Genomic DNA, 10,078 nt, shown 5'->3' with positions numbered 1-10,078 from the left:
GACACAAACTGGTGAGAGGGGCACATTTGAAGAGTTTTGTTCTTGCCCTTTTCCTTCCTAGACCTTAGGGTTGGATTGCTGCTGTTCAGTTGGATAAATTAAATGCAATGTGTTTAATTAGGCCCCAAAGAAGCAAGGGCCAGGTGACAGCACTGGATTGCCAGAGGCAAGGTGATATAGTTATGATAATGGGCAGCATAGACAAAACAATGCTCATCGTGACCTGTCTCATAATGGTCAGCACAGGAGAGGTGAAATTTATAACAGCATGACTTGTATGGACCTTTGGTACTGGCTAATGAGTCATGGTGTTTCCAGGCATGAAATAGATAGGAATGAAATAGATAGAAAGCCTACAGCATTTCTGTTTGATCTGTATAAGCAGAAAAAAAACTCAAATAAATGAAAAAAAAAAGGCTACATTGGACTAAGGCAATCTCAGCCAGTGACTCAATTTCCAGACTTGAATCAGTTTGCAGACCCAGAACCCCTTAAATGAAGGGGTGGCCAGGTTCTCCTTGGGAAGGACCTTGATAAGACACCTCAAAGTTTTGCTGTTAGCCTTTCTCCAGTTGTTCCCCAGAGGACCTGTGGCCTTTTACAAGGTAACCATACAATGCAGGAAAGGAAATAATCAGACTTTCTGGGGTCTTTTGGATACTGATTCTGAACTGATGCTGATCCCAGGAGATCCCAAGAAACATTGTGGCCCTCCAGTAAAGTAGGGGCTTATGCATAGCAGGTGATTAATGGAGTTTTGACTGATATTCAACTCAAAGTAGGTCCAGTAGGTCTCCGGACTCATCCTGTGGTCATTTCCCCACTTCCAGAACTTATGATTGGGACAGATTACTTAAAAGTTGGCAGACTTCCCTGACCTGTGGAGTGAGAGCTACTGTGGTTGAAAAAGCTAAATGGAAGTCTTTAGAGTTGCCTCTGCCGAAGAAAATAGTGAATCAAAAACTGTATTGCATTCCTGAAGGAATTGCAGGAATTAGTGCAGCCATCAAGGACTTGAAAGATGCAGGGGTGTGTGTGGTTCCCACCACATCTCCCTTTAACTTTCCTATCTGGTCAGTGCAGAAGACAGGCAGTTGACTATCAAAAACTAAATCATGTAGCAACTCCAATTGCAGCTGCTGTACTAGATATGGTTTTATTACGTGAGCAAATTAACACATCTCCAGTACCTGGTATGCAGCTACTATTGATCTAGCAAATGCCTTCTTCTCAGCACCTGTCTATAAGGACCACCAGAAGCAATTTGCTTTCAGTTGGCAAGGCCAGTAGCATACCTTTCCAGTTTAGCCTCAAGGATATATTAGCTCTTCTGCACTATGGCAGTTAGAAGGGATCTTGATTGTCTCTTCCACAAAAATATCACATTGGTGATATATTGATGACATTATGCTGATTGGATCAAGTGAGCCGAAGGTAGCAATCACTTTGGACTCACTGGTAACACATGTGTGTATGAGAGGACAGGAAATTAATCCAACCAAAATTCAAGGACCATCTATGCAGTAAAATTCTTAGGAGTTTAGTGGTATGGGGGCATGCAGAGGTATTCCTTCTAAGGTGAAAGTTAAGTTATTGCACATGGCCCATTCCACTACAAAGAAAGAAGTTTAGCTTTTAGTGGGTCTATTCTGGAGACAGCACATTTCTCTCCTGGGTGTGTTACTCAGGCCCATTTACCAAGTGACTCAGAAAAATGCAAGCTTTGTATAGGTCTGGAACAGAGATGCTGTTTGGAGCTTTTGGCAGGCCACTATAGGTGAATCACAGAAGACATCTTTGGGGGTTTGGAGCAAAGCTCTACGATCATCTGCAGACAACTAACCTCTCTTTGAAAAATAGCTATTGGCCTGCTATTGGGCCTTAGTAGAAACTGAATGTTTGCCAATAGGACACCAAGTTATCATGTGACCTAAACTGCCCATCATAACCTAGGTGTTATTGAGTACAGCAAGTGAAAGCAGAATGTGCACAGCAGCAGTCTATTACTACATGGAAGTGGCATACATGTGATCGGGCCCCAGCAGTTCCTGAAGGCACAAGCAGGTTACATGAAGAAATTGCCCAAATGCCTATGGTTTCTATTTCTGTTACAATGCCATCTTCAGCCAGGAATAGCCTCTTGAGGTGTTCCCTGTGATTGTTAAGAGAAGACTAGAATCTGGATTACTGATGGTTCTGCACATTATGCAAACATCACCCAGAAGTGGATAGCTGTAGCACTACAACCCCTTTCTGGGACAACAGTGAATGATACAAGTGAAGAGAAATCTTCACAGTGGGAGAACTTCAGGCAGTACACAAAGTATTACAGTTTGTTTGGAAGAAGAAATGGCCAGATGTATGATTGTTCACTGACTCATAGGCTATAGCCAATAGATTGGCTAGATTGTCAGGGATTTGGAAAGATCACGATAGAGAAATTGAAGACATCTGGGGAAGTAGTATGTGGATAGATCTCTCCAAATGTGCAATGGATGTGAAGATATTTATGTACCATGTAAATGCTCATTAAAAGGTGATTTCAGCTGAGGAAGAGTTCAATAATTAAGTGGATAAGATGACCCATTCTGTGGACAGTAGGCTTTTCCCAGTCATTCCTGTCATTGAACAAAGTGATCATGGTGGCACAGATTGGGGTTATGCTTGGGCTCAACAACATGGACTTCCATTCACCAAGGCTGACCTGGCTACAGCTGCTGTTAGTCAAAACGTTATGGTACTGATGTAAAACAGACTCATAGACCATGGAAGAAAATAGAGTCTGTCATGGTTTGAATGTGAAATATTCATCACAGGCTCTCATTTTAGATACTTAATACTCAGGTTGTGCTGCTGTTTTTTTAAAGATTGTAGCGTCTTTGGGTATGAGGTATAGTTAGAATAAGTGGACAGGCGGGGCACAATATGAACAAGACACACCAAGCTCCCATGGCCACAGGCCAAGCAGCTTCAGCTTTTGGGATTTCTTGACATGACTCTGTGACCCAAAACATACATTTCTTTATATTAGCCATTTAGTCACCAGGATAGAGAAAAACAGCCAACACAGAAAAGCAATACCTGACAGCGAAGTCACTACTATGATTTAACTGACTGTGTACTTCATCAGCCTTTGGAAATGCTTTGTGGAAAGAATCTGGGAGAGTTTGCAAGGGTAGATTAAGGATGTCCTAAAATACTGCAAGAAGAACTTAATGAACCATTCTCCAAAGAATTCAAAAGACAAAAAATGCTGATAACATTGGGTCTCCAGTTTAGACGATTCTGTTAGTTTTCTTGTGGAGTCTTATCTCCTCAGATCCCTCAATTCTTCCTCCAGCTCTTCCACAAGTCTCCCAGAGCTCTGTCTAATGTGGGGCTGTGTGTCTCTGCATTTGTTTCCATCAGCTGCTAGGTTTCAGAGAACTCTCAGAGAACTCGCAAGTGCGCCAGAACTACCACCAGGACTCGGAGGCTGCCATCAACCGCCAGATCAACCTGGAGTTGTATGCCTCCTACGTCTATCTGTGTATGTCTTGTTATTTTGACTGGGATGATGTGGCTCTGAAGAACTTTGCCAAATACTTTCTCCACCAATCTCATGAGGAGAGGGAACATTCTGAGAAACTGATGAAGCTGCAGAACGAGCGAGGTGGCCGCATCTTCCGTCAGGATACAAAGAAACCAGACCGTGATGACTGGGAGAGCGGGTTGAATACAATGGAGTGTGCACTGGACTTGGAAAAGAGTGTGAATCAGTCACTACTGGAACTGCACAAACTGGCTACTGACAAGAATGATTCCCACATATGTGACTTCATTGAGACGCATTACCTGAATGAACAGGTGAAATCCATTAAAGAACTGGGTGACCATGTGACCAACTTACGCAAAATGGGAGTCCCTGAATCTGGCATGGCAGAATATCTCTTTGACAAGCACACCTGGGACACAGTGATGAAAGCTAAGCTGACTTCCCCAAAGCCATATGACTTCACTGGTCACTGAGGCAGTGCATGCATGTCAGGCTGCCTTTATCTTTTCTATAAGTTGCACCAAAACATCTGCTTAAGTTCTTTTAATTTGTACCATTTCTTCAAATAAAGAATTTTGGTACTAGGTCTCAGAGCTCTCAGAGAACAGTTATGCTAAGCTCCTGTTTGCAAGCATAACAGAGTATCACTAGCAGTGTCAGGAATTGTTTCTTGTCCACGGGATGAGTCTCAAGTTGAGCCAGTCATTGGTTGACCATTCTCTCCAACTCAGTTCTATCTTTGTCCCTGGACATCTTGTAGGCAGGGCACATTTTGGGTCAAAGTTTTGTGTGTGGGTTGGTGTCCTTATTCCTCCACTGGGAGTCCTGCCTGACTACTCAGGTTCCATATCCTCCACTGCTATGTGTCTCAGCTAGAGTCATTTCCATAGAAACCCTGTCCCAGGTCTCTGGCACCTCCTAGAGATGCTCCTGCCCCTTAGAGGTTCCTCTGTTGCAAATTCTGTTTTGCTCTGTACACCATTTTTAATTGGGCTATTTGGGTTGTTGGTGTCTAACTTCTTGAGTTCTTTAAATATTTTGGATAATAGCCCTCTGTTGGATGTAGGTTTACTGAAGATCTTTTCCCATTCTATAGGATGCCATTTGAGTCTTATTGATGGCATCTTTTGCTTTACAGAAGCATTTCAGTTTCATGAGGTCCAATTTATTAGTTTTTTATCTTAGTGGCTGTACTATAGGTGTGCTGGTCAGAAAGTTTTCTCCTGTATCAGTGCGTTCAATGCTATTCTCTACTTTCTGTTCTATTAGATTTAGTGTATTGAGTATTCCATTGAGGTCTTTGATAAACTTGTACTTGAGATTTGAATAGTGATACTTTGTTGTTGTTTTTTCCTTTCCAACATGTATCTCCTTGATCTACTTTAGCTGCTCTAGCTAGAACTTTAAGTGCTATCTTGAAGAGTATGTGCCTTCATTTTCATTCAATTTTAGAAAGTCTTTAATTCCTTTATTTCTTCCATGACCAAGTGATCACTGAGTAAAGAGTTGTTCAGTTTCCATGAGTTTGTAGGCTTTCTGTAGTTTCTGTTGTCATTGAAGTCCAGTTTTAATCCATGGTGATCTGAGAGAATACAAGGAGTTATTTCAATTTTCTTGTATCTGTTAAGGCTTGCTTTGTGACCCAGCTATAAGGTCAATTTTGGAGAAGGTTTCATGTGATACTAAAAAGATAGTATATTCTTTTGTGTTTGGGTGAAATGTTCTGTAGAGGTCTGTTAGGTCCTTTTGATTCATGATATTGGTTAGTTTCATTATTTCTCTATTTAGTTTCTGTCTCACTGACCTGTCCATTGGTGAGACTGGGGTGTTTAAGTCTCCAACTATTAATGTGTGATGTTCAATGTGTGATTTAACCTTTGGTAATGGTTCTTTAACAAATGTGAGTGCCCTTGCATTTGGGGCATAGATGTTCAGAATTGAGACACAATCTTGGTGGATTTCTCCTTTGATGAGTATGAAATACCCTTCCCCATCTCTTTTGATTGCTTTTGGTTGAAAGTTTATTTTATTACATATTAGAATGGCTACTCCAACTTGTTTCTTGGGTCCATTTGATTTGAAAACCTTTTTTTCCAACCCTTTACTCTGAAGTAACATTTTGTTGCTAAGATGTGTTTATTGTGTGCAGTTCTATTATCCTGTGTATTTTTATTATTGAATTGAATCCATTGATATTGAGAGATATTAATGGCCAATTATTTTTAATTCCTGTTATTTTGATGTTGGTGGTGGTACAGTATGTGTATGTGTTTGTGTGTGTGTATGTGTGTGTGTGTGTTCTTTTGGTTCTACTAGTGTGGAATTATCTATTTCTTGTTATTTCTTGGCTGTAGTTACTTCCCTTGTGTTGGAGTTGGACATTTTTGTTTTTGCTTTTGTTTTGTTTGTTTTTGATTTTGTTTTTTCCAAGTATCCTCTGTAGGGATGGATTAGTGAAAAGATAGTGTTTAGGTTTGGTTTTGTCATGGAATGTCTTGTTTCCTCTATCTATGGTAATTGAAAGTTTTTCTGAGTATAGTAGTCTGGACTGGAACCTATGGTCTTTTAGAGACATCTAAAAGACATCTACCCAGGCCCTTCTGGCTTTTAAAGTCTCTATTGAGAAATCGTGTGTATTTTTGATAAGTCTACCTTTATATGTTACTTGGCCTTTATCCTGTTAGGCTTTTAGTATTCTTTCTTTCTTTGTACATTTAATATTTTGATTACTATGTGGCCGGAGAAATTTCTTTTCTGGTCCAATCTATTTGGTGTTCTGTAAGCTTCTTGTATGTATATAGGTATATCTTTCTTTGGGTTGGGGAAAATATTTTCTAGGCCTTGTAGCTGGGAATCTTCTCCTTCTTCTATTCCTATTATCCTTAGGTTTGGTCTTTTCATAGTGTCGCAGATTCTCTGTTCCATCTCTTGTATTCTGTTGGGGATGCTTGATTCTGTAGTTCCTGTTCTCTTTCCTAGGTTTTCCATCTCCAAGATTGATTGCCTGAGTATGTATTTTCTTTATTGCATCTGTTTTCACATTCAGGAAAAATGTTCCACATAAACAATTTTATTCATTTCTTTCATCTATATGATTGTATTTTCCTCTATTTCTTTATATTTATTCATTTTCTTTTTAGAGGCCTCTATCATCCTCATGAAATTAGATTTAGGGTCATTTTTTGAAATTCAGATGTGTTAGGATTTCCAGGGCTTGCTATAGTAGGATAGCTGGGTTCTGGTGATGTCATATTGTCCTAGGTTTGTGTTCTTACACTGGCCTTTAGCCATCTGGTTTTCTTTAGTTTTGGCAAGCCTGGTAGTCCCTGATGGGACTATGGGACTGCAGAGAGAGTTAATTGTCTGTTGGGTAATGTTCGCTTGGGGCGTGTGGGCGGGGCGGCCGCGAGCTGGAGTACAGCCCGCTGTTCAAACCGTGGTTACAGCAGCCTCAGATGGCTGGGCCCGAGAGGGCGGGGAGCAGACTGGAGGGTCCGCTTCTGCTCTAGCCTCCAAAGGTGGGCGAGTGTTACAGCTCTTTTGGTTTCCTCTCTCTGAGGGCAGCCCTGGAGTGCCTCAGTGGCGGGGAGGGAAAAGTGTTACAGCTTGTTGTTGCTCTGCCCAAACTGCTCCAAACCCCGTCTCAGTGTCTCCGAGGCGGAGCTGGAGGGGAGAAGTGTGGTAGCTCTTTGAAGTGCGCAGACTAGCCACCGACTGGGGAGGAACCACGACAATGGTCTCCGACAGCGGGAAAGATCTCACATCCACTTTACTTTTGAGCTTTGGGCAATATATACAGTTTTGGGGGGAGAGCAGGTAACCCCTTGATTTGAGAGCTTGATTTGAGAGCTTGGGAATGTCTTATTTACATGAAGGTGCTGATCCTACATGATCAAAGGCCATGGACCTCTCCGTGGGAGGGGCTGTGGGGAGCGGAAGCTAAGAGAGCCAGATGACTTAGGGAAAATTCGAAGTGGCCTCCCGTCCTACTGGCCTTCTTCAGACCAAGGTTTCCGGGGCTTCCAGAGCTTTCTACCAAGCTTTCTGGCCTTTTCTCATAGCCCACTGCCCCACAATTGTCCCTGGTAGATTACCTCCAGGGATGCAGGCAGAGCTAGTAGTTTTTCATGATTGCAGGCCTCTGGAATTGCAGGTAGAGGTATGGACTGGAAGATGGAACACCAAGTGGATAAGCAGACCTCATGGCTGCTGGGCTTGACAGGGAACCTTGTAGGCAGGGGCTTGGTGCTTTGGAGATATCACCTGATTTTCCTGGGTAACCACAGGTGTTACAGGATGCAGGTGGAGTGTGTCTCCTGAAATGAATTGCAGAGGGGGCAGGGCAGAACTTGCTGCTGCTGGATTTGCCCAGAGAGGCTGGCAGAGAGGGAATTGGGGTAGGAGTCTCACCTAGTGATCCCTGATGGCTGGAGGTTTCTGAGATTGCAGGCAGAGGTATAGATATGTAGATACATGAACATGTGAACTGGAAGAGGAAGTATGGAGGGGAGGAGGGGACAGAGAAGATCTCAAGGCTGCTAGGTATTATGGGGAACCCATCAGGCAGGATCTTAAAATATACTTTAATATACTATATAAGCAGAAAACAAGATTCCTTAAGATATTAGTAAATTAAATCCATCATATATACAACAAATGATAGGTGATTAGTTACCTGGATATGACTCATTTGATCCATGAGAACCTGGGTTTGGTTTCCAAATCCCAGGTAAACTATTAAGTATGGTGATGCATACTCATCATCCCAGAGATGGCCAGGCAAGATTGAAAAGCATACCTGGAGCTTGATGACCAGCTATACTAGCCAGCTTGGTAAAGTGTCAGGCCAAAGATGAAACATGACTGAGGAGTAGCAACTGAAGTTATCCCTTGATTTCCAAACACACAAGCACATATATGTATCTATGTATCTACACATATATGCACATTCACAAAGTGCACACATGCACACGTACATACACAGATGTGCAAATATAGATTAATTTACCATTGTATACTAAACACTGTAATTCTTATTAGTAAACTATGAAGAAAATGCCAATGGATCATTATAATAGGTTCAGAAAAATACTTCACAAATTAAGCATGTGTCTTAGCTATTGTTTTTGGGTTTTTTTGAGTTTTTGTTTTGTTTTTGCTGTGAAGAGACGCCATAACTAAGACAACTATTCTAAAATTAAGCATTTAATTTGGGGCTTACTTAGACATTTAGAGGATTAGTCCGTGATCATTATGGCAGAAAGCAGACAGACATGGTCCTGGAGCAGTAGCTGAGAGCTTTCCTGATCCATAGGCAACAGGAAGAGAGAGGGGGAAGAAGAGAGAAGAAAAGGAGGGGAAGTGGAAGACAAGAAGGGGATCATAGGCTTTTGACTCTTCAAAGTCAGCCCTCAGTGACATACCTCCTCCAATAAGGCCATAGTTACTTCTATAAGCCCATGCCTCCAAATTCTTACCAGTTATATGAATTCTGGACCAAGCATTTAAATTTGAACATATGGGGGACAGTTTCATCTCATCCAAACCATCTGAGAACTCATTCTAAGAAAAATAATTGAATGAGAACAGAAATGTTCTTTATCCTTATAAAATATGTCTATGAAATATCTGTGATTAATATTTGATTGAATACTGAAAGAGTAAATGGCTCTACGATGATGCCACGCCCATCACTCCAATTCATTTTTATAATGAGGCTCCAAAACCATTCGATAACATAGGAATAACATACAACAAAAAATGAAAAAGAAAATTTCTTTATTTGCAGAAAACATGGTTGCCTGTCAGTCACTAAGGTTCACATTCTTAAACTATCAATGAACCTTGAATGCTCAAAGATGCATTTAGCAAAATGTATTTAAAACAATAAATAGAAGCTATAAATCTCTGTTGGGAAAAATTAAGTGCTGTTAGTCTAAATAAACAAATATTTTATAAAGATTGAAAATATGAAAATCCAAAAATATTTTGACAAAAAATAATTTTGGGTGAACATATTCGATTTGAGTTTACAACATACACTTGAGCTACATTAATCAAGAAAATGTGATATTGGTGCATATTTAGATCAAAGGAACAGAATGGAAGAGACATAAAGCCTCAAAATATGTGGCATTGTGGCAATCATTGGGTACTCTCCTCCAGAAGAGCTTTCCAAAAAAAAAACTGTGCTGATCAACTGAAAAACTTTACTGAAGACAAGTGTTACTTTTCTTTATGACACACTGTCGGATAGGCAATAGAATGTTAATTACAGACCTACAAATAAAATATAACAGAAACATCAGGACACTGTGATTAATATAGGTCCTAAATAAAATAAATCTGTAAACTACTAAGAAGGAAAATTCTTGGCTCTGATGGTTTAATTTGTGGACTCCATCAAGCAAAGAATTAGAAAAATAAAATTGTCTCTAAAGGAATAGAGAAATACAGATGTTATCTACAAATATCTTTGGTCAAAGACACAGTCCAAGACCTCTTGTGAATATCGGCAAATGAGCTGTAATAAAAATGTAGAAG

General features: G+C 40.7%; 2 pseudogenes across 1 annotated transcript; both read left to right on the top strand.

Moving 5' to 3' along the window:
• The first annotated feature begins 268 nt into the window (after window positions 1-268).
• On the top strand, window positions 269-2,749 carry LOC114630824 (annotated as a pseudogene).
• Window positions 2,750-2,765: 16 nt separating this feature from the next.
• Window positions 2,766-4,117, top strand: LOC114630823 (annotated as a pseudogene). The gene is made up of 2 exons (XR_003712865.1): window positions 2,766-2,780; window positions 3,409-4,117. The product of XR_003712865.1 is annotated as a ferritin heavy chain pseudogene (transcript).
• The last annotated feature ends 5,961 nt before the right edge of the window (window positions 4,118-10,078 follow it).

The sequence above is a fragment of the Grammomys surdaster genome, unplaced genomic scaffold (assembly GCF_004785775.1).
Source record: "Grammomys surdaster isolate TR1022 unplaced genomic scaffold, NIH_TR_1.0 345, whole genome shotgun sequence".
Taxonomy (NCBI): Eukaryota; Metazoa; Chordata; class Mammalia; order Rodentia; family Muridae; genus Grammomys; species Grammomys surdaster.
The sequence above is the reverse complement of the archived record's forward strand: the minus strand, read 5'-3'. Positions and strand labels throughout refer to the sequence as shown.